Source organism: Microplitis mediator, chromosome 2, assembly GCF_029852145.1.
Source record: "Microplitis mediator isolate UGA2020A chromosome 2, iyMicMedi2.1, whole genome shotgun sequence".
In the NCBI taxonomy this organism is placed as follows: domain Eukaryota; kingdom Metazoa; phylum Arthropoda; class Insecta; order Hymenoptera; family Braconidae; genus Microplitis; species Microplitis mediator.
Window position 1 is genome coordinate 18,362,608 of NC_079970.1, and position 26,693 is coordinate 18,389,300.

Genomic DNA, 26,693 nt, shown 5'->3' on the forward strand with positions numbered 1-26,693 from the left:
GTTTTCGCTAACTGTTAGTTTATTAAACTCTCTTGAGATTTGCATACAATATCTCGCGCTAAACTTAAGTATACGGTCTGACGAAACTTAAGCTATACTACGGAATTATCAATGAGTCTCGTGAGCCCCATAGATTTGTTGAAGTACATTAAATATTTCGAATCTGACTCACTAAATACGAATTCTGTATTATCTACAAACTACAACATAAGTATGTGTATCCGAATTTCCATTATGGAAATTCATAAATAAATAGTTGTATTAAAATTTTTCGACATTTTAACATAGACATAATTCGTTGATTTATATAATAAACTTAATTAAAATTCAAACAATAAATTATTTATAATTAATAAGTAAAATTTGTCTTAAATTTATCAAATCTTATGAATTTGATAAATGATTGTTTAATATTTTTCTGCTGCTATTTATGAATTATAAAATCAATACATTAAATGACAGTTAATAGGCCAATTAACGGAGGGTATTAAGCGAAGTCTATTGAAAGCAGTATCGGAAAGGCCTACGAGTGATCAAAGGATGAATGCAAACAGATTGTAAGACCCATTAATAACTTCCCGAATTTTCTGAAAGTCATCGATTTTCTTAGCAGGAAGTTGAAAATTATTTTTTACTAAAATTTTTTAATTCGCTGCACTGTTCAGACTGACCCATTTACTTCATTATTTTCTCGCAATCGTAACCAAGCATTTAAAAAAAGTTGTCTTATTTTAGTTCAGATTCTCCTTTGGAAACATATGGCACAATTTTTTTCTCAATATTTACAACATAGAAACTACGATTAATTAAAACACATCAGTTAGAGATAAATCAAGATCCAATGGTTTAAGTGAATTTGCTTCTTTTTACTGCAATCAAAATATTTGACACTTGGATAGTTTTAATTTCAATAATATATCTCTTGCAGCAGATGTTGTGTTTTTATTTATTCTCATACGTTTGGAAAAATAGAATCAGGTGATAAGAGATCAACTCCTAGGTTATTGGAATAGGCAAACATTTAAAAAAACTTGATAAACGAGTTTATTAAAATTTTCCTGAGTTTTAAGTGCAACGGTCTAAATTTCAAATGAAATTCATTATTTACTGCGCCATGAAATCTTACCTGACAATCTTATAATAAGAATTTTGCTTAAAATTTCCTAAATAATTATAGAGTTATTTGGGGCAAGTGTAAGCAAACTTATTCATTTCGGACTAAAATGCATGGGTTTGCGCACACTTACCCACGGCGTACACTTGCCCCACATGACTCTAAGGGTTTAAATAAAATCCTAAAGAATATTTTTATCCTTTAAGATGTAAAAAAATCCATCGTATGGAAAAAAACCTTTTTCACAACACCTGCTTTAAAAGTTAAATTTCCGAACGCTGTAAGTCGTGTCAGAAGCGCTAAATACATTCAGTCTTGCCTTCACGGAGAAATTACTCTTGTTTGAAATGCTATGGTGTCATAGTAGTGTCGGACCATGTTGGCTATCTGTCGGAAATTGAAATAAATGTGTTTATTACAATTTCCGACAAGTGGCCAAGATAGTCCGGCACTACTATGATACCATAGCATTCCGAGCAAGGATAATTTTTCCGTGTACACATTTTACTTAACCACTCTTGTACGCTAAATATCCTATCACTTTACAGTTTTAGCTTTACTATACTAACATAGTAATAAGTTATCACGACCAGTGACTTTATTTAGTTTTGCTCTCTATAACTAACGACGTGATTGTACTTGAAGCGAGTTAAACGCCACCACACGTTGCAACAACGCATTACTATTTGTCACTCAAGTGATATGTATCGTATCCGATAGACAACTTAATATCTTTAAAAATTTGATTTAAAATAAAATTTTGATTTTTCATTTCTCGAAAATTGAACTTTCATAACAGGAGTTGCAAAAAAAAAGTATTCTACAAGTGGACTAAGAACGAACATGACAATCCTGATCATGCTATTCGCTTTAAGGTTACAATACATTGACATATGAGGACTCGTGTCAATGCATTATAAGCCTTACGGTCATGTCGCGACTTCATGATTGTCAAATTATTCGCTCCTTAGTCCACATGTAGCATAAACTATTATTTTTATATACCCTTATGGCAACTGCAACGCGATATCGTATCCGAGTCGTTTCTAAATTTATCCTAAATTAAAATGCTAAGTGAAGTACATTCATGAAGAACTTAACTTGCTTAAGGCAATCCTGCCATAGAGAATAATACTACAGATGTTCGGAACAACTATGATCAAATAAACTCTTTAAACTATACTTCAAATGATCATTGAAAACAAAAGAAACTAAATTTTAAGAAAACAGAAGTTTGTTAATTTACTATCTTTCAATTAATAGGACCAAGTAAACAGTGATTTTATGTGTCTTTTGACAACTTTAAAGCTAATGAGAAACACTTTGAACGAAAATAAACAGAGCGGGAAAAGACACGTGTGAACACTGTAGACACTTACTAGCTTACTTTGCTTGTTTGGTTTAACGAACTTTTATCGAATATGAGCTTCCGAATAAATTTTTATTTCTTTCTAAATAGTTTGTTTTTTTTAGTAAAAACACAAAAATCTATCGATTATTTTCCGATGATATTGATTGAAATTAAAACATTTGTTCAATATGTATAAAACCCTTTCAAATTAGTCGCTTGTAAAAGCGACAAATGCAAGCAAAAAGAGACGAAAAATATACATGGACTAAACATTTCCAATGGGTTCCAACCATATATGAATATATACATATTCAAACGTGTTACCTCTACCCACATTCATTGCACTTATCGGTACGAAATCTTTGAAGGGCGACGTAGTAGAAGCTTCTCTTAGAAAATGTACGTGTGTCATCCAAACTTTCAATATATATATACATACATATAAATATATGTATACTTATATTTCTATGTCTAAGTGTACAGTAGACGTCTATAGTACTCTCTGATGCCACGAAGAAGCTGAATTCAATGATGTGAGATATTCGTCTTGTATAACGTAGACGCGAGTATCCAAATTGAGAGTCGATCGATTCGATACCCTTCTCTCTAGCTTCGTATATCTCGCCTATTTTTTTCTTTTTCTTTCCTCTGTGTCTTACCGACGCCGAAGGCTTCCGAGATCCTAATAAAATTCTCCCTTACCAATAAGGATAGAGCTTTCACTTCTTTATACTTTTTTCTTCTTCCTCTTCTTATTTTCCTTTTTTTAACCACACCTTTTTTCTTTTTCATTTTACTTTATTGTTTTTTTTTTTTTTTTTTTTTTAATTTAATTTTATTATTATTTTTATTTATTTTATTTTGGTGAGTCTCGCTTCTTGACTTGGAATGTGTGAAAGCATCAAATTCACCAAGAGATAAATAATAGGCGTAGTGGTATTCCGACGACTTGTATAGAGGAAGAGAAAAGCTGAAGAGGAATTCATATATATGTACATATATATAATCACGTAGTTTTGGAATAGGTGGTAGTAGACTTGCTGGCTCCGCTATCTCTGCTTCTCTAAAGCCATAAAGGTTATCGTCATTACACTACACGATTCGCTCGATATCCGCAAAATTTTACTATCCAAATGAAGTACGAGTAAGTGTATATAGAATCACATAGTAAATGCATTTAAAATTTTGTGGAAGCTGACCGAATCTCGGTTACCAACTAGATTAGATGTACTATAAAAAAGTTAATTACTTTATAGTTATTGTATTAGTATACCTATAAATATGACAAGTACAGTTAGCTCATATGATGTTTGAGTCAACTATAATTGCATCGTTCATTATTCAACGATTTATTATTATCACAGTTATTAACTTTTGTACATAAAGTAACAAGCTATTAAGATTACTAAATTGTTTTATGCTGTAGCATATACATACAATTCTAATGTCATATATATTACAATATATACACACGCTATCGTGCTCTATTTTTATGTTAGTCGATGGAGAGGTTTCAGGTAATCGAAAATTTAATTAATGGAATATTCAAAAAATGATAACTTTTATTTATAAATAATAAGATCCAAAGATATGGTAAGAAATATGTTGCGGCTATCACTATCTCACACGGAAAAAGTATATTTGAGTATATATTCGGGCAAATCTGAATGCGGCATATATTCAGATTTGCCCGAATATATACGGATTTATACTTTTTCCGTGTGGGATGCCAGTATGGGCGTGAATGCTATGCTGTATGGTATCGAAGATTTCTATACGTTGTAAAATTGTATGCATAGATGATTCGATCATTGCGGGAATAGTAACATTATGGCCGTCAGGCCCATACTGCGTTGCCGTATCCACAATGATTCTGGCAGATAAACCTAGTCTAACGACATCTACATAGTTTTGGCGGTAATTCGATAGTATACATTGATTGACACGCCAAAAATTATGGCGGGAAATACTAGTAGCATTGTGCCCTCGGCATTGTAGTATGGGTCTCAGAGCCATGCTGTTGCGCCGTGCCTTCTGTCCATACGTGTGAGCAATACAATAGCTCCAGTGCTATACAGTGTAGTAAATAACGCCATACTTCTGGGACTCGTTACAATACTGTCTCGGAATATTTCACATACTGTTTTAATATCTGTCTTGAGACCATACCAGCATGGTGTTGAACGCAATGCATTTCTTACCGAGTATGTACATGGATCGCAAGCTTAAGTCAAATTAGTACACTGCAAAAGTAAAGTGGGTAACTTTCATTGAAGAGATCTGTAATAAATTCGTATACACTTGACATAGAAAAAAGTCGCGACGTTAAAACAATATCACTATAGATATCAAAATGGTATCACGTGCTAGGTACAAGCTTAGTACTATAGTGATACAAAAATCTGCTTCAATTTCCGCGCATGCCCAAATTAATCATAGATTGTAAACAACTATAGTTAGGTTATACGCTGGAGTTATTGTTTTCAAATTAATCATTTTCATTTTTGGTTATATTTATTTCAAAAATAATGTAATGAAAATTATGTTTTCCAGAAATTTAATAACCAAAAAAAATGGCGTTTTTTATTTTCTGTATTATATAAAAATATATGCATAATAAAATTTGTAGGTTATAACTATATTAATATATGTACACTCAATTGAATTTCGATCGAAATTTAATCAGATTCAATCGGAGTTTTTAATCAGGGATGTAAAATACATTCGTTAAAAAATTTGCATCCGTTAATGTTATTCTAGTATTCTTTTTCCGCCTAATATGTGACAATTTGTTCCTTACGAGTTCATATACCAAATTAGTACATATTAAGGTGTGAAAAAAGTTGACACAATGCTTTCAAATGGAAGTAACACACTTGATGTTTTGTAAAAATACTTATGTATGATTAGGGTGCTTTTATTTTTGCGACTATTTTTTTTTTCGCTTCCATTCCGAAATTTTGTTGGAAATACCCCCAAAAAAAATCCATGAGAGTTTGAGCCCTTAATATTAATATTAAGTACTCGACCACAGCGTGTGAAGATTTCCCATTTAAAATACACGTAACTTGGGTTTTTATTTTTTAAACTTCTATAACTCCACGGCATTTTATGATATCATCTCGCCCAAAATCGCGATTTTCTCAGAATTAAATGCTCTACAAAAGTGCCCATTGTCGCGAAGTCGCTACTCATATAGGTGGGGTACTACGGACCGCTAAATTGAATTTTTTCATAGAATTCTTGTTTTTTCTCTCATTATCTCATAAACTACAAGACCTACAGAAAAAATGCAAATGACAACATTATAGGAAATTTAATTTCCTACAAAAAAGGTCATTAGCACCGAATCACTTAGATTGATATTTTTTGAGATATTAATTATTGAAGTTTACGCAGCATTGAATTCCCACAAAATGTCGAATCAAATCTTAGAAAATATTGATTTTTTATTTGACTAATATCTCAGAAAATATCAATCTGAGTGATTTGGTGCTAAGGACCTTTTTTTGTAGAGAATTGAATTTCCTATAAAATTATCATTCACATTTTTTCTGTAGGTTTTATTGTTGAGAGAAAAAACAAGAATCCTATGAAAAAATTCAGTTTAGCGGTCCGTACTACCCCACCTGTACGAGTTACGACTTCGCGACCATGAGCACTTTTGTAGAGCATTTAATTCTGAGAAAATCGCGACTTTGGGCGAGATGATATCCTCAATTGCCGCGGAGTTATAGAAGTTTAAAAAATAAAAACCCAAGTTTACGTGTATTTTAAATGGGAAATCTTCACACGCTGTGGTCAAGTACTTAATATTAATATTAAGGGCTCAAACTCTCAGGGAATTTTTTTGGGGGTATTTCCAACAAAATTTCAGGATGGGAGCGAAAAAAAAAAAAATAGTCGCAAAAATAAAACCACCCTAATGTATGATGCACAGCAGTTTATCACAATAATGATAAATATATTTTTGATCCTATAGAAATTTGTGAAATTATCATTACACGCTGAGAATTTTATGGTAATGATTCTCATCGAGAATTTTCAATAATTACCATACTGTATTGTAATTTTAGAATTTCCTACAATAATGCTATTAAAAACCATCATATGATGCTAATTATTCATATTCCCGAATAATAATCACTCTCACCAATAATAATAATCACTTTCATCACAGAAAGCAACATTTATAAATTTAGGTATGAATGTTTACTATATCGCGATGGTAATATTTACCATTGTGTATGCAAAAGTCACTCAGCAGCTTCTCAATTATATATGTACTTTAATATAGTTTCTATATTTTTCAATGAAATAAAAATAAACATATTCAATTGTTTACTTACTGTTCAGTCACGAGCTTAGGCAATTTGAAAAGCTTCGTGCATTTCCGCTACGACCGGGAGTAGCCGAACTCGCTACTGACTTGAATGTCAGAATAGTGCCGGGTCACTCGCTATTTGGGCCCGACACATACAATTTCTTGCTTATGTCCGTGCCACGGCGGCATGAGATCCCGCTATCAGCCGGTCAATCAGAGAAATCGGCGGCTAACTATTTCCTGTTGGCGCGCTTTTAAGCTAATGGAAAAATTCGTTACTGCAGCCATGCTGCCACGTCACCAAGGCGACGAAGGAGGAAGACGCCATCTCAATTCCTAATCTACATCGTACAGTCTTACTAACTACCACGCGTTTTAAAACCGCTTTACTTGTCGCATTTGCTATCTAATGTTAATTCTCACCATATTTAACTGTATAAAGTGTAAATAAATAACCAAATTATTTATTGATAAAATCTGTGTAATTTTGAATTGTGAAAATTCCATCACAACTAAACCAGATCCTTTTTGCGCATTCGCTCACTTTACACTTATTTTCATAAGAGTACGTACTGCAACCTCCAACTGTCAATTGATAAGGAAACTGCCTTTTTTTTAAATGTTCGTTCGCCTTCTATGCTATAATATAACGCGCGAATAAAATTTGAATTTTCAAGCAATCTCTAAAATTACTTTTTCTAAGGTTATTTATTTCAAATTTAAAATATTTTCGTGCGTTTAAATAATTACTTTTTCCAACTCTCAATAGGGTGAAGCACTTGATAAATTAAAAAAAAATGGCCACCTTCATCTAAAGTGACAGTTGGGGTATATTTTTTGTTTATAAGTGATATGTATATATTTTCTTCGTGTAAAATATTTATATTAAATAATTATATGTAAAGCAAATAACGAATTGAGCACTTAAGCTGCTCAATACACTAAACTATTAATTTAAAACCTGTTGTTGTGGGATGTTTTTGAGTTTTTGTACTCGATGACAATCATTCTCATCGGAGATCATAATGCTTGCCATGTAAATTTGTAATGATTACGATCGCGAGATAGCAACTACTACTATCACTGTATTGTGAAAAATATCATCGAGTGATTGTAATATTTGTCATGTGATATGTTAATAGCTACTATTTTTGTGATAATGATTATTATACTAATTCAACATCCTGGATGATAACTATTGTCATCGTGTGTCTTGATTATTAACATATTATATTGTGAACCTTACAACAATTATGAGATTAATAGGTATCGCGAGAAAAAAATTAATTTTACCACCATAAGATGATAATTATTACCATAAAATTCTCAGCGTGTATATAATATAAAATAACTATTTGAGCCAATTAGACTAATTGGCTTAACGCTGAGTTACCTAACTGTATAGTCATTAAAATTGTCAAATGCTTTCACCTCTGAATCAGTTTCAGAAATATTGCGTATCATTATGATAAAGTAGCATAACATTTAAGTGTGTGTTGAGGTTAGAAGAAATGTTTGAACAAGTTTTAATTAAGAGCGGTCTGAACTTTTTTTTCTATCACACTCAAGTCAACAAACGGAACTATCCTTGTTGCACTTGCGCAGTAAATGATTACTTTGTCCACGTTTTTCTCTTAAACAAATGAATATTTTTCAAAAATCAAAACGTAGACTGCTAGTTTACAGAGTAATGCATCGAAACTCGATCTTAGTTTTGCGTTTAGAAGTTTAGTTTGAGTGAAAAGCTTTGACTAAAATTACTATATGTTCCGTCTCCTCTGATTTAAATTAATTTAGCTCATTATTTAGAATATTCTTTAGCTCAAGAAAATTCACCTAAAATAATATTTAAATTGTAATAATGTCGAATATTTTATTATTTTTATAGTTTTTCCGTTTCACATGCGGACAACTTATGTGTAGTTTACTTTCATTTTTTTATTTTCATTTTCTTTTTCTTTTTTATTTTATTGCACGACTCATAATGCGAAGCATTAGAGAGTGCTTTACGATTGAAAATTTTTTTTCGCTTCCTTTCTACAATTATTTCTGTTATTATCGTCTTATAAGTGAACAGAAACATCTCAAATGATGCACCAATTTACAGACAATGTAATAAAGATTATTTCTGCAATTTTCAAAAACAAAGTCAGTGCAATAGAAACGAGAAAATCATTAAAATAAACTGAAAAATTTTCCCGTCAAGCAGTAAATAAGTTTTGTAGCTTGAAAACACAATATCTCGAAAAAGAATCCATAATTCAACTACATTTTTTTTTAAATGACCCGATTTGCCCTAGAAGGATTTGCTTTCGCAAATGGCTATCTAACTTTGTGTTATGCAATTGCAATTAATAAATAAATAAATCGCATTTTCTTTAATTTTAGCCTAAATATGTATGGACATTCGTCTTAACAAGTGCGCAAGCGTGGTCTTTTTTTTTCTCGTACTATCACTCAGTGTGCCTGCGCCATACTTCTAACCAATTCATTTGGCGCGGGTATTTCGAAAATAAAAATATGAAGAATTAAGATTAGACGAATAAATAAATAAATAAATAGACAAGTTAAAAAAAAATAACAATAGAAAAAAAACGTAAAATTTTTCACAGATCGTACGGCGAAAAATTTCGGAATTTTTTACGTTTGAAATTTATTTTATTTGATTTTTTTTTATTTTAATTGAAATTTTTTTTTTTTTATTTTTATATAAATAAATAACATTTGTGCTTTAAATTTTATTTATTTTATTTTGCCTGCGACATTACCCTTACGGAATATTTTAATGTTTACGATCAAATAAGCATTATGGGTCGTGCACTTTTGGATTTAAAAATTAAAAAACAACCACTTAATATTTTATATCAGATGTAAATAATAACTATCTAACTTTTTTTAAAATCACGTATTATTTATCAACAAAAAAATTTTCATCTTACCCTGAATAATTCATAATAATAACTAAATATTTTTCATCTGTATAAAAACATTTTATTTGTGGGTAAGTTCTCCGAAACTTCGGAATTATAAAAAAAAAATTTCTAAATCACATTTAAGGTAAAAGCACCAATTATTGACACTATAAGAGACAAGATTGTAATTCCATTTTTTTAAACATATAAACGATTAATATTATTGAATTTTAACTTTAACATTGTCTTCTTTAGTCTTTTAACTAAACAAATTCATATTTTTTTATAATAATAAATTACGTTTACTAATTAATTTAAAGCGATAAAATAAGTCACCCGGATACACCAATTATTGACAGGTTAAAAACCCGACTGATTTAACTATTGACATGCTGTTGCTCCAATTACTGACACCCTTAATGAGCATGCGCCACTGATCAGTTGAACTTGATATTTACTTTTTGAAAATGAGGTTAATTTTGAATTCAATTAAATAAATGTTTATTTAATAATGTTTTTCACTCAACTTTATTTTGAATACGAAACTAACAAAAATGTTTTTTAATTAAATAAGATTCAATTAATCATTTTTTTGATAACAATTTAATATTATACATATGACAGTGTGGGTTCTTGAATATTATGGTTTAAGTTTTTAATGGATTTATGTTTGAAAAAAAAGACGTTATGGCGCTGTCTACTGATCTGGCAACATAAGATACAACTTCAATATTATGTACTAATTGTTGACATCCACTATTTTAAAATTAAAAAGCATATAATTTACTGTAAATATATGATATTGTTAATTTTTTATATTTTATTTATTTATAAAAAAAAAGTTGATGTGATAAGATAGAAAAAAAAATTAAAAATCATCGTTTCAAAAGACTGCTTTTCTAACCGCAATAGTTAAGAAAATTGACGCTCACAAGCTGTTTCGATAGACTCGAATGAATTTTATTTTTTTTTATTAATGAATTTTTAATATTTTTCACTAACAACAATTTTTTTTCGATTTCTCAAATTATATAAATCGTTTAAAAATGTATACGATCATTATTAATATAGTAAGTAATTAAATATGTTCTAAAATAGATTAGGGCGTCAATAATTGGACCCCCGTTAAAAAAAAGTTAAAATTAATGCTTACAATTATGGTCAATAAATCAAATCATTATCACTACATTTGTCAAGTATTATACTAATGCACTGTGGCGGTAACTCTGGACAATTTTCGTACGTTGATTTGAATACAGATTCCGAAATATTCAAAAACTTTCGTCTCTTCAGTGAAAGTTCAAACCGATGTTGGATAGTAGTGGCATAAATCGGATAGTTTACTACAATTTCTTCTGACACAATAAATTCCTTTAATTTTTGATTGCACGTAAACTTGACCAACGTGTTAATGCTAGCGGTTGCAATATCATAAGCTGTAACCGTCGTTTCATCAATTAAATCACTTTTCATCCTTTTCAGTTCTTCTTCACATTGCTCCTTGAAACATTTAAGTTGACAATCACTATTGATTGCGTTTATAATATTTTCTGACACATGTAAGTTCAAATCGAGCAGAACAACAATTTTCTTGATGAACAATCTCCCAATAAAATTGGTCCAGTCAGGTTTTTTTGATAAAAGATTAATGACTTCACTTAAAAGTTCTAAGTCACCTTCTTTGATAACAGGCCCAAAATTTTGTGTAACTCAGAAATCATTTTTACGAATTTATTATAAATTGTAACTTTATAATTATTTTTAGCTGTCACTATATTCACAGATAACCAACTTGTTGCACTGAGAATTGAAACTTAACTAAGTTACAAAATTATTTCAGTTCTTTTATATACTCGATCAATAATAGGACTAATGATCAACAGTTCCCCTTCTCTTCAAACTGATCAAGAATAATTTTAAGTATTGGAAAACGTAATGACTTAAGTTAAAAAGAATTATGTTAATGAGATTGTCCGGGGCTAATTATAAGTAATTACCATAAATGTCGGTAGATAAAATAAATGTATACTTTGGTTGTTTTGTGAAACAATGCAGGTTTAGATGGGCAGCTACCCTAGTCTACCTGGAACTACACAGTTTTATTATAAATAGATTATGATAACGTGACTTTGTAGGGGTATTACAAAGTTATATATAATGATTACATCATTATATATATATATATATATATATATATATATATATATATATATATATGTGTGTGTGTTGGAGATGAAACAATAAAATGAGGTTTTTTCAATGGGACGGGAAATTCCCAATACTTAGTCGAGACTAATTTTTATAGTAGTAATTGAATAATAATATTTAAGTTCTAGTTGATTACAACTTAAAAAGATTATGTTCATTGCGGGAGGCTCAGACTCGCTGTGACATTTGTTCACCAAACGTAGTCACGGTCACAGAATAAGTATAGTAAGACACAGAGGAAAATATTATAAGATGACATTCTGTGACAAGTCAAATGGTTTCACCGGAAAAGTAAAAAGATCTCAAAATTTACTCTTAATTTGATTTCAAGCTCAAATAACTTTCGAACAGATGGATTTATCAAACAATGATAAGAGACGTTCTTTGTAGGGCGTTCAATTTCCTACAAAAATATTTATTGTACATAAAAATCTGTTGATTGATTTGTGAGCTAGAAAATTATTAAAAAAAAGTGTGTGTGTCAGCTCCGACGCACGGTTGGAGTTTTCTCCTTCAGATCGACTGTCTACATAGGCACAGAAAAGGCTTACTAGTCTAAGAAAAAGATTAATACCATATCAAATAGTAACTAAACGAATCAATGAAGATACCTAAATAATGTATTGTACGACTTTTAATGGGAAGCATTAGAGTGTGCCGTACGATCGAAAAATTCAGTTTGCCTTTTTTTCGCTACTGATTTTACTGTTTTACTCTTGTTAGTCCACAAAGCTTGACCAAGTTACACATCATCGGATAGAAAATATAATAAAAATTAATTTTATTATTTATAAAGACCAATTTGATGTATTCAATTACTAAGAAAACATCAAAATGTAAAAAAAAATTTTCCCGTCAAGCAGTATAAAATGTGTCCGTAACCCGTAAACACAAAAACTCGAGAAACAATCCATTATTTGGATCACTTTTTTTTTAAATGATTATTTTAGGGCCGAAAAAGTGTGTCATAAATTGGCCATCGAATTCGGCCCCGTTCAATTATAATTATTAAAAAGAACTTAGCTAATTTTGTATATCTACACAGAGAAAAAAATTTAGTAAATTTTACTAAAAAATATGAGAATAATTACTAAATTTGGATAGTAATCTTGAAACGCTTATGATTTATATGAAAAATTCATGAACAGATTAGCATATTTTACAAGGCGTTTAGTAAATTTTACTATCCCATTTAGTAAATTTTACTAGCCCGTTTAATAAATTTTGCTATATTAGAATGGAAAAAAATAAAATTAAAGTTTCAATAGTTTTTCAACTTTTTATTATTATTGATTATTATTATTATTATTATTACTGTCATCTGTATTGGTAAGGCCAAGAATTTGGTTCTTTTAAAAGGGAGGATCAAAGATGGGAGGAGCTGAATTTCTGATTGGTTGAATTTCTATAGATTTGTATTTGTTCATTTGAATGGAGTGAAAAGAGCGATGAAACAAAAATAAGTTTAATCAATGCAAAACAAATATACTAGTCACATAACCATGTATATTTGTAATCTTGATGTGGAACTTTATTGGTTGAAACTCTAAAATATGCACCCAACTATATTTTGAATGAATTTAAACTAAGGGTATTATTTTGAAAATATTTTAGATGATATTACTTTAGCCGACGAATTACAAAATTTTTCTTTAATTGGAACATGATTTGCACGCTGGACAGCTTCTATTCATTCAAAATATAATTGGGTGCATATGTTAGAGTTTCAACCAATAAAGTTCCACATCAAGATTACAAATATACATGGTTATGTGACTAGTATATTTGTTTTGCAATGGTTAAACTTATTTGTGTTCAATCGCTCTTTTCAGTCCATTCAAATAAACAAATACAAATCTATAAAAATTCAACCAATCAGAAATTCAGCTCCTCCCATCTTTTATCTCTTCCTTTTAAAAAAACCAAATTCTCGGCCTTATGTATTGGTGTTGGTGTGGATTTTTGATTTTTTAACAAATCACTTGATTCAACCGAGATTCGAACCCTGATCTCCCGCGCGCGAGTCTTTTCCAATGTCTGACGGCCCGATGTGTCCTTAGAACAAAAGTTTTAGAACTTGTAATACATCTTTGTATATGCTATCCCCACCAACTTTTAATTTTATCTATACATATAGTAGAATTTACTATACAGATAGTAAAAAAATATAATCGTGTTAGCAAAAAATGCATTGCGTAAAGTAATTCTTAATATCTTATTATGTAATTATTACTAACTAGTAAATTTTACTAAACGTTTAGTAATAATTACAATACATAATTGTAAGCTACTCGTTCCTGAATACCGAGCCTTTTGCTCGATAGGCATCTTGAGGCCTGTAGCCTCTGACGTCAGGAGCTACCCCCAGCCTGTGACAAGGCTCGCCCCCACTAGAGAAGGGCGAGATGGACATTGAGGCTGACGAAGGAGAGGCATTCCGACGGGGCCCTCCGAGAGGAGCCAACGTGACGTCATCTAGCTACTCTGTCCCTTTCTCTTATTATATTACTTATTGTTAACTGTCCATATTATACGATTAGTTGTCGGGTTCAATAATGTTTAACTGTTAAATAAATATCTGGTTCTATCTACTGGCAAGTGAAATATTTTAAAGTATCCTTCTTACATAATGTATTTTTTCATATCTGTTAGTAAATTTTACTTTAGTACTGTAATTTTTACTATACTTTTTTCTCCGTGTATATATGTTTTTTACATATACATTCGTCACACCAGTCGCGCCTGCGCGAAAAAATACATCTGACTATTTTTCGGAGCGAAATTTGAAACTCTAGTGTAATAGAAAGGAAAAAAACAATTGTCCTTGGAACTTTTATCGTACATTTTTCTTTATTTTGCAAATGAGCATTAAGAGTCGTGCACTTTTGGATTTACCAAACTTTTTTATTTTACTGTACTCCACATCTGCCTTGCACATTTTGGGTTTGTAAACTCCAAAGTTTACAAGTCTAAAAAAACTTCATGAGCTCTTCAAGGTCTTTCGCTATTGTCGCGAAAGGGACCACGCAGCTACCAAGGCTTCAATTATAAACATTTCTCATATTTTTTGTTATATGGCCATAAGCCTCGCACTTAATAAGAAAAAAGTTTACCCTTGATTAAGTCATAAAAATAAGTAAAATTTTGTTTATGTTTCATGTAGTCCCACGATTCTAGTGTCCTTGAGACTTTCCTTCCGTCATTTTTACTTGCTTCGTAACTTCCATCTCCCTTGGGCCCGCCTACGACTCTCCTACGCACCCACTTTTCAATTTCCAGCCAATGACCGATTTTTTATTCCTTTTCCAAGATCTGATCACAAGAAAAGCCAATAGTTGTTTCCGAGTTCCTACTTCCTAGCTAAACCCCACCCTCGCAAAAATTGTAACTTAAATTTTAAGCTATTTTTATGTAGCAGTTGTCTCTTAGAACTTGTAAGAAGCAGCACGCTTCACTCAGAATAAATCTGAGTAAAATTTAAAATCCATCCTTGCCTTCTCTCACTCGTCGCCTTTTTTGGTATTGACTACTGGTCAATACGTTGTCACATAATTGCAATAAAACAATTGCGGTTCAAAACACTATAGACCCTCCTTCATTAAAATTTGAATATAGGTAGAATGCAATGCAAAAGATGACATTGTTGATGATGTTTTATCGTTTAATTGATGATAATTTAGAGTTTCAGAAATCATAAACTTGAAAATTAAAGAACGGATGTGGAGAAGATTCACTAAAGAATTTTAATTTCAAATTCGTGCTTTTATGATTGTTTGAGACTACAATTTTATTTTAGATTTTAATGTATTTTAAATTTTTGTTCAATATGTATTTTAAAACTCTTGCACGTTATTGTTACTTCAAGGCCTCGACCTTTTTTTTATCTTTGCTTCGTTCTTGCTTCATCCTTCCGAAACGTTTTAATACGCATTTTTTATTACTTTAATCCCTATATTTTTGAAATAACAAATTTCTTCGAGTGCTTTATGGCCCTCCATAAATGCACTTAAAGATAGAAGGTCCTCGGACATCTGGTAAAAGAATTACTGTAACTTAAAAATATTCATACTTTCTTCGCCTCTTACCTCTTAGCACCCATCCGTTTCACCTTTGACCGTACCATTTTTTCTCAACTTTGCAATTACCTTATACCTCCACTAGTGCCTACCTACTACTCCACGTCATGAGATTTTTCACCAATCATAAGCCGATTTTTTCTCCCAACGAAAAAAGCCCTTTTTCCAAACTTGAAGTAACTTAAAAAAAATTGCTTGAGATAGTTAGTAGAGAATTACCACTCGAGAGAGCTGGTCACGTATTTTTGTTCTTACACCTAATTTATTCGTATACCTACATTTGAGTCTACACCTTTGTTCATACACCTATCTTATTCTTATACCTATCAACTATATTGTTTGTAATCATAGTTGTTCAATTCAAAATTCATATTATACCGATCAATTAATTTGTACAAAACAGTGTAAAGTTATATAGTGCGGAGTCAGTTTTGAATAAATATCCAACCATATATTTAATCTGAATCTTATTACAATAATTATTTCAAACGCCAACTATCTATTTTTTAGTAATATAAAAAATAGGAAAAATTGTTTAACGCAATTTACAATGATAATTGTAGAACTAGTTAAATACGGAAAATACGTATGTGTTATTGAAAAATTGATAAATTGGGTCACTCTAAAAACTTAGTAAAGACTTATTTATATCTGAAATGGTTCCAAATTGTCATTTATCATACTTACTATCTTTATTTTATAATTTTTCAAGTAAAGCAATTTTTATTGTAACTGATACCCGGGAAAAACAATTGAGATCTGACCATATATAATTATATCTGATCAAAACTGATAAATCAAATCTGGCCAGATCTTTAAATTGTCTCTATCTGACGAGATCTGGACAGATCTGCGCATATCTGGTCAGATCTAAATCATTTTCCCCGAGTACTCAAGATAAATTTATTTTTGCGTAAAATACAACAATTTTAGAGATCGATACAAATTCTGTACTATTTTTTTTTTAAATTGATAAAAATGTGTTTCACTTTTTTGGAGTTGATCCCATAGGCCGGCCATAAAAAAATTTTTCATGGCACCTGGAGATTTGGTTTTATCGCTTCAAGCCGAACTCAGTTAAATAATTCAGCGTATTTTAATTTAAAAAAATCCATTTTTTCCTAAGCGTTTTTATTTTGATTATCTCTGTTTTAAATTTCTCGAGAGAAAACACGATATATTCAGTTCAATGTTACAATTAATAGCGGGGTTACAATGTTTAATGTTGTGGCTACTTTCAATTGATTGTCAAATATTACTCACGTAAATAAATATTTGCTTATAAATTGAAATGTTGACATAGTGTCGTTGGTTAAATGAATTTGCTTTGCCCAAAGTTAATGAAATATTTCCATAGTTAATCGAATTAAATAATAATAATAACCTAGTTGTGGTACAGCAAAAATTTAATTTTTTACTTCTTTCGGAGTATTCAATATATTTATATATATTATAATTCAATATATTTATCAGGGTGATTAAAAAAAAACTTTTAATTTTTAACTTCCCGCTTAGAAAATTGCAAATTTTCAAAAAAAGAGAAGTTATTGGTTTCGGTCCGATTTTTGAAAATCGAATTTCCATCAGATGTAGACGTTTTGAGGTCCTAGGAAGCTATTATGACTATTCCCGGATGGACGTCCGTGTGTATGTGTGTGTGATCTTTTTTTGTCCGACGATATCTTTGGAACGAATCAACCGATTTGAACGTTCTTGGTGGCAATCGAAAGAGCTCACCAAAACTTAGAATTGCTTGGATTTTGAGGTAGATCGGTCATGTAGTGTACAAGTTATACGAAGACTAAAAATTAAAATTTTATTAGTTTTTGGTTTTTTGCGTATAACTTATAAACCACTTGCCCGATTCACCTCAAAATTCCAGCGCAAAAATTTACAAGTACTAATGTTTCTGAGCTCCTTGAGATCGGAAACAGCGGGAAGTTTTGGGGCTGGCCCGCAGGGTCAGGCGGTTTTCAGACTTTTTTTTCGCTTTTACCATCTGAAACGTTCGTGGTTGCCGAGAAAAAAATCTTTCCTAAAGATGGGTTTAGCTCAACTCTAAGAGGTCGCTATTTATATTTTAATTTCCCATCTAACTAACATTCAAAAATTTATTTCTTCATTAAAAATTCAATTACTCATAAGCTACTGAACATTCCTGAAATTTATGCATAGCTCTTTGAAACTGATTCCTCAAGCTTTCCAAAATCCTATGATGAGTCCTAATGATTATAATAAAAATGCCAATGGAAGCCATCTGAAAAGTATCGATTTTTTTATTTCAAAGAGATATTATTAATTTTTGCGTATCAATAGTTATTGCACCCAATTAATTTAATTAAGTTGCAAAAAAAATGAATGAATGATATTCATTACTTTTCAGATTATGCATTTAATCATATACATTGATATTATGAGTTCATCAAACTTTCGAACAGTATATGATATAAATTTACTACACGAAATTGTGTAATTTGATATATAGAGAGAGAAGAAAGTCTTGTTAGTAACGGATGTATTTGCGGAAATCCCATATGTTTGCATTGACCGTTATTCGAGAGAAGCCACAAAATATTATGGTAATAACGTAGCTCTGTAAATTGGTGCTCTCCCTCCTGTAATCAGTATCCTGTGGCAGATTCGAAAGTTAATACCATGGTTGAAGTAATTTTCTCAATTCCTATACACAGATTTCAATCAGTCAATAAAGTTAGAAATCGATTCCCTAAAGTTATACAGTCTGTTACTAAACTCAAATGAAATAAAAAAAAAACCTTCTAAGTATAAAAACTACTAACAAAAACAAAATCCTTAACTTTATCCAAGTCAACGACAATAGAAAATCCAGTTTTAAAAATAATATTTCGCCAGCTCATATATATGATGCAAGATATATTTATTTTATTTTTTTTTATTTCAAGACACCAAACTAATTTTATCTCGTATCTAAAGGCAGTCTTTGAATAAAAGTACTTGTCACTCCGTATTCGCTCCAAGGCTTCACACTTTATACTTCTTTTTCTTATCTTATTTCTACTTTACCTCCACTTGTACTCGAACGAATTAGAGCGCATAAGAGCAAAAGCCAGTCACTCACATCGCATTCGAAGTATTGATCATTTTTTTATCAACAAAACGAACAAAAACTTGACGTTAAAAAAAAAGATCAAATATCAAATAGAAGATAATAAAAATAAGTCAAAAGACTTAAATTTATCAATATTTATAGAATTCGGTAAAGAACTAAAATTTTTATTTCAACGTCAAGTTTTTAGGATATTTATTTATACTTTAAGTTTCAGAGTGATACGAAATATTTGAGACACCGCAATTTTAGTGAAGAAAAATTTTTCTTCATCGAAAATTTTTCAGCTATTATAGTATTAAGTATTTAAACTCGATATAACGTACTTAGAAGACAAAACTTCGGAGGAATAATTAAAAAAAAACAAAAAAGATTAAAAATTATTGTAGGTTCGTTAAAAGGATTTGCCATCTATTCTCTTTCTCACACACATGGACATTTCAAATGAGCCGTTCTCAGATATAAACTGAAATTTCTGAACCGGAAGCATTTCATTCGATAAATAATAACTTGACGCATCGAATGAAATATTTAATTTGATTAAGGTACCCGCGGGTAATAAGGCCTGTCGGGTAATAAGGCCTAAGTGACAGAAATGATATTTAAAGTAACCGCCTCCGCTAAAGGCTACTCTAGTAGAATCGTCTTGCATAGAGATATTACGATAAGTTTATAGAGTCCCGATACCACGTTCCCTGTCTTCTATATTTCATCATCCGTCATATGATGTCGTAGTGCAGAAAAAATCTTGAAAAACAATCTGGTCTTCTGACTCTTAAAAAGGATACTGATAGTTTCAATTGCTGTTGAACAAAGCAATTTAGTCTTCTGTCTATAAAAATGTATTGTTGCTAAATTTAGGTAATGATTCATCTCTAATACTAATTTTATTAAGTATAACTAAACTATTCCAGTTTGTTCAACCTGTAGGCCTTATTATCCTGCCGTAGTAAAATAAGGCCTATTCGTATGGTTTTTGTAAAAGTTGATTCTCTTATTTGATTGTGGTATAAATTACCATTACTTCATTATATTTCATGGCTAATGTATTGAAAAAATGATTTATGATACATTTCGATAATTAATTGCAATATTTTCGATTCTGTTCAAAATCTCCCTTAGCTAGGCCTTATTACCCGCTGGTACCTTATTTGAGCCTTTATCTACGAAAACGGTTCATTTGAAAATCACCTGTTTCACTCTCTTAAATAGAGAAATCCGGAGCAAAATTAGATATCATTTTTTTTAAAATAAAAAAAAAATTGTTTGTTTTAAAATACACTTATCCAAAAAATTAAAGGAACAAGAAAATTTTACAAAATTGTTAGTAATTTTTGGAAGGCTGTATTTTCGTGTAAAATAATCGTATCGAAAAAATGAAAAAAACAAATTGAAGCTTGAAATCTCTAGTTTGAAGATCATTTGGCAAAATAATTTTTTGAGCCACCGTTTTTGCGGAATCATAAGAAAAAGGTCAAGACAAAATTTTTCCAAATTTTTTAGTTTTGTTTTTTAGATCTACGGGGCTGGAAAAATTTTTTTCGAAAAAACCAATTCATGGCTCGTTTAGGAAATTCAATCAGCTACAATTTGCTTTTTCTGTTTCTCTGTATGACAGTTTACTGCTGAGATATCAGCCTTCAAATGAATGAAGATCCTTTTGGCTTTGATTATCGATAGCGATGAGTTGACTAAAAAACCAGAAAATGGCCATTTTTGTGGGTTTTTCAAATTGATGTTAAGGCTAAAGAAAAAATTTTTTTTCAAAAATCGAAAATGGAGCTTGTAGGGAATTTATTCAAATTTCTCAAACTGTCCTTCAAATTATTGTAAGACCATTAGTTACTGAGATATCGACCACACCACTCTCTACGGTTGACCTGAAACTCGCAAAGACTTTGCTGATAAAGTATACACAAAGTCAGTACTATTCGCAAGAGCTGAAACTACTGGAAGATGGTGATTCTCTACAACAAAATCATCGTCTCGCTAAATTAATTCCCTACGTCGACTACAACGGAGTACTCAGAGTCAGCGGTCGCTTGAAGAATTCGCTACCGGATGATGAACAAAAAAATCCAGCCATTTTACCAAGATAATCACGCTTAAGTACGCTATTGATAGATCAGCTTAATTGATAACAATATATAATAAGATCTTATTGAACGATTCACTTGCTTTTTATATTCGTATAATTTTTTTTAAGATAAAAAATTATAATTTATAATGCAAACTCATATCAAATCGTATGTTCAATGTGCTTCAATATCTTTCTTTAGTTCATATGTTACTTGGCGCTGCCAATCAGAGAAATTGGCTGTTAACTACTTCCTGTTGGCGCGCTTTTTAGCCAATGGAAAAATTCGTTACTGCATAGCTGCAGCTATGCTGTCACCAAGCGGCAACGAAGGAAGAAAACGCCGCCATTTTCATGGCTTTTCGCTTCTGGTGTTCAACCGCTTCACCTCGTGCTTAAGGATCTACATCGTGTATTCCAAAGTACAACCTCGCTCTCAAACCACTGTGCTGTGTATAATTATTCTTGAGTTATAATTCCGCTGTGCTGTGTATAGTTATTCTTGGGTTATAATTCCGCTGAACTTACGCTTAAGTATTCTCAATAATCAGATAGTACATTAAGGCTACTAATTATTGAGGATAAAGTGATTGTGGCTCGCGTTTAATTAATTGCAAATTAATTACCGCGTGTTTAACCGCTACCGACCGAGTGTCGATTTTATATACGTGAATTTAATATCGTCGCATTTGCTATCGCGTATCATTCTAATCGCATTCGCTCTCTACTACTAATTTCTTACAGTTTCAAGTGTATAAAAGGTAAATACAGATCTAAATTATTTATTATTAAATTTGGTGTAATTTTTAATTGTTAAAATTCCTTCACAGTTAAACCAGATCCTCTTTGTTTATTCACTCACTTTACACAATTATTATTAATACAGTATTCTATATACTCAAATATATAGAAACAAAATGGAAGAATATGGATCGGTAAATTCTATGTACAACCGATTTTGTTTAAAACATCTTTGTAATTCACGTATTGAAATTGTTAGAGATTATTATTTAGATTTATATCGAAATAATTTACCTCCTGTAATTTCAACGTTTGAACATTTTAGGATTAACGAAAAGGACGTTGAAATAAAAGAGGTTAATAACCAAACATACGGGACGATTAGAAAAGTTAATTTGAATTAATTGAACACAAATAGTAATCGTTGGTTTATAAAATTTCATAAATTTCAAAAATAAATTCAATAAGATATAGTAATAATAATTCTTAAAAAATTTGACGTAACCTAAATTTAATTAAACGAATGAACATTAAAGTAAAAAATGACCGGCTGAGCGTGATTTTGAAAACAGTCACTTAATTTAAATTAATAATCTATTATAAAATAATTTGATACATGAATTATAATACACTTATCCAAAAAATTAAAGGAACAAGAAAATTTTATAATTTTTTTGTGATTTTTGGAAGGCTGTATTTTTGGGTAAAATAATCGTATCGAAAAAATAAAAAAAAGCAAATTAACGTTTGAAATCTCCAGTTTAAAGATCATTCAGCAAAACAATTTTTTGAGCCACGGTTTTTGCGGAATCATAAGAAAAAGGTCAAGACAAAATTTTTCCAAATTTTTTAGTTTTGTTTTTTAGATCTACGGGGCTGGAAAAATTTTTTTCGAAAAAACCAATTCATGGCTCGTTTAGGAAATTCAATCAGCTACAATTTGCTTTTTCTGTTTCTCTGTATGACAGTTTGCTGCTGAGATATCAGCTTTCAAATGAATAAAGATCCTTTTGGCTTTGATTATCGATATCTCAGCAACTAATGGTCTAACAGTAATTTCAAGAACAGTTTGAGAAACTTGAATAAATTCCCTACAAGCTCCATTTTCGATTTTGAAAAAAAAAATTGTTTTTCATCCTCAACATCAATTTGAAAAACCCACAAAAAATGGCCATTTTCTGGTTTTTTAGTCAACTCATCGCTACTTTGCAAATATTGATGGAAAGGTCAATGTTGCCAGGTGATTTGACAACTTAATGTGACCCCAAAAACCCTGGAAATTTTTAGATTGATCCATTTAACTATTTGTCCGGTCCGATTGCTCAAAGTTTTGCAAAACAATTAATGGAACAAGAAGAAGTAAAAAAATTCTTGTTTTATCTCCTTTTTGGAAATTTTTTTTTTCTCTTTACCTTACATTTATTGAATAACGGACGCAAAAATGAAAGGAAATCCGAAAAAAATTGATTTTCTTATTTTGATGACGATTACACAATTTAAAGAACAAAACTTGTTCCATTAATTGTTTTGCAAAACTTTGAGCAATCGGACCGGACAAATAGTTAAATGGATCAATCTAAAAATTTACAGGGTTTTTGGGGTCACATTAAGTTGTCAAATCACCTGGCAACATTGACCTTTCCATCAATATTTGCAAAGTAGCGATGAGTTGACTAAAAAACCAGAAAATGGCCATTTTTTGTGGGTTTTTCAAATTGATGTTGAGGATGAAAAACAATTTTTTTTTTCAAAATCGAAAATGGAGCTTGTAGGGAATTTATTCAAGTTTCTCAAACTGTTCTTGAAATTACTGTTAGACCATTAGTTGCTGAGATATCGATAATCAAAGCCAAAAGGATCTTTATTCATTTGAAAGCTGATATCTCAGCAGCAAACTGTCATACAGAGAAACAGAAAAAGCAAATTGTAGCTGATTGAATTTCCTAAACGAGCCATGAATTGGTTTTTTCGAAAAAAATTTTTCCAGCCCCGTAGATCTAAAAAACAAAACTAAAAAATTTGGAAAAATTTTGTCTTGACCTTTTTCTTATGATTCCGCAAAAACCGTGGCTCAAAAAATTGTTTTGCTGAATGATCTTTAAACTGGAGATTTCAAACGTTAATTTGCTTTTTTTTATTTTTTCGATACGATTATTTTACCCAAAAATACAGCCTTCCAAAAATCACAAAAAAATTATAAAATTTTCTTGTTCCTTTAATTTTTTGGATAAGTGTATTATAATTCATGTATCAAATTATTTTATAATAGATTATTAATTTAAATTAAGTGACTGTTTTCAAAATCACGCTCAGCCGGTCATTTTTTACTTTAATGTTCATTCGTTTAATTAAATTTAGGTTACGTCAAATTTTTTAAGAATTATTATTACTATATCTTATTGAATTTATTTTTGAAATTTATGAAATTTTATAAACCAACGATTACTATTTGTGTTCAATTAATTCAAATTAACTTTTCTAATCGTCCCGTATGTTTGGTTATTAACCTCTTTTATTTCAACGTCCTTTTCGTTAATCCTAAAATGTTCAAACGTTGAAATTACAGGAGGTAAATTATTTCGATATAAATCTAAATAATAATCTCTAACAATTTCAATACGTGAATTACAAAGATGTTTTAAACAAAATCGGTTGTACATAGAATTTACCGATCCATATTCTTCCATTTTGTTTCTATATATTTGAGTATATAGAATACTGTATTAATAATAATTGTGTAAAGTGAGTGAATAAACAAAGAGGATCTGGTTTAACTGTGAAGGAATTTTAACAATTAAAAATTACACCAAATTTAATAATAAATAATTTAGATCTGTATTTACCTTTTATACACTTGAAACTGTAAGAAATTAGTAGTAGAGAGCGAATGCGATTAGAATGATACGCGATAGCAAATGCGACGATATTAAATTCACGTATATAAAATCGACACTCGGTCGGTAGCGGTTAAACACGCGGTAATTAATTTGCAATTAATTAAACGCGAGCCACAATCACTTTATCCTCAATAATTAGTAGCCTTAATGTACTATCTGATTATTGAGAATACTTAAGCGTAAGTTCAGCGGAATTATAACCCAAGAATAACTATACACAGCACAGCGGAATTATAACTCAAGAATAATTATACACAGCACAGTGGTTTGAGAGCGAGGTTGTACTTTGGAATACACGATGTAGATCCTTAAGCACGAGGTGAAGCGGTTGAACACCAGAAGCGAAAAGCCATGAAAATGGCGGCGTTTTCTTCCTTCGTTGCCGCTTGGTGACAGCATAGCTGCAGCTATGCAGTAACGAATTTTTCCATTGGCTAAAAAGCGCGCCAACAGGAAGTAGTTAACAGCCAATTTCTCTGATTGGCAGCGCCAAGTAACATATGAACTAAAGAAAGATATTGAAGCACATTGAACATACGATTTGATATGAGTTTGCATTATAAATTATAATTTTTTATCTTAAAAAAAATTATACGAATATAAAAAGCAAGTGAATCGTTCAATAAGATCTTATTATATATTGTTATCAATTAAGCTGATCTATCAATAGCGTACTTAAGCGTGATTATCTTGGTAAAATGGCTGGATTTTTTTGTTCATCATCCGGTAGCGAATTCTTCAAGCGACCGCTGACTCTGAGTACTCCGTTGTAGTCGACGTAGGGAATTAATTTAGCGAGACGATGATTTTGTTGTAGAGAATCACCATCTTCCAGTAGTTTCAGCTCTTGCGAATAGTACTGACTTTGTGTATACTTTATCAGCAAAGTCTTTGCGAGTTTCAGGTCAACCGTAGAGAGTGGTGTGGTCGATATCTCAGTAACTAATGGTCTTACAATAATTTGAAGGACAGTTTGAGAAATTTGAATAAATTCCCTACAAGCTCCATTTTCGATTTTTGAAAAAAAATTTTTTCTTTAGCCTTAACATCAATTTGAAAAACCCACAAAAATGGCCATTTTCTGGTTTTTTAGTCAACTCATCGCTATCGATAATCAAAGCCAAAAGGATCTTCATTCATTTGAAGGCTGATATCTCAGCAGTAAACTGTCATACAGAGAAACAGAAAAAGCAAATTGTAGCTGATTGAATTTCCTAAACGAGCCATGAATTGGTTTTTTCGAAAAAAATTTTTCCAGCCCCGTAGATCTAAAAAACAAAACTAAAAAATTTGGAAAAATTTTGTCTTGACCTTTTTCTTATGATTCCGCAAAAACGGTGGCTCAAAAAATTATTTTGCCAAATGATCTTCAAACTAGAGATTTCAAGCTTCAATTTGTTTTTTTCATTTTTTCGATACGATTATTTTACACGAAAATACAGCCTTCCAAAAATTACTAACAAATTTGTAAAATTTTCTTGTTCCTTTAATTTTTTGGATAAGTGTACTCAGTTACGGTTTGTAGAAAGGGTAAGGCAAGTTGACCAAATAGGGCAATGTGGGAACTGGAATTTTCATATTCTGATCAATTGATTCATTTCTTTTCTACACTGAGAAAACAGTTTATTTTATTCAAATAAATAGATATATTTGGAACTATTGATAAGTATTTATTTGATATTAATGATCTTCTATGGTTAACATAAGTATTTAATTGGATCAAATAATGCTTTTCTTAATTTTACCAAACAAAATAATTTATTTCATTCCAATATAGGGGGGGGGGGCGAGATACTTATGGAAATACCAAATTTTCGAGGACTGAAATACGCTAAATCTCCTTTTCTAATGATATTCAAAGTAAATAGAAAAAAATTTCAGTTGCTGTTGAAAAAAAAATTTTTAATT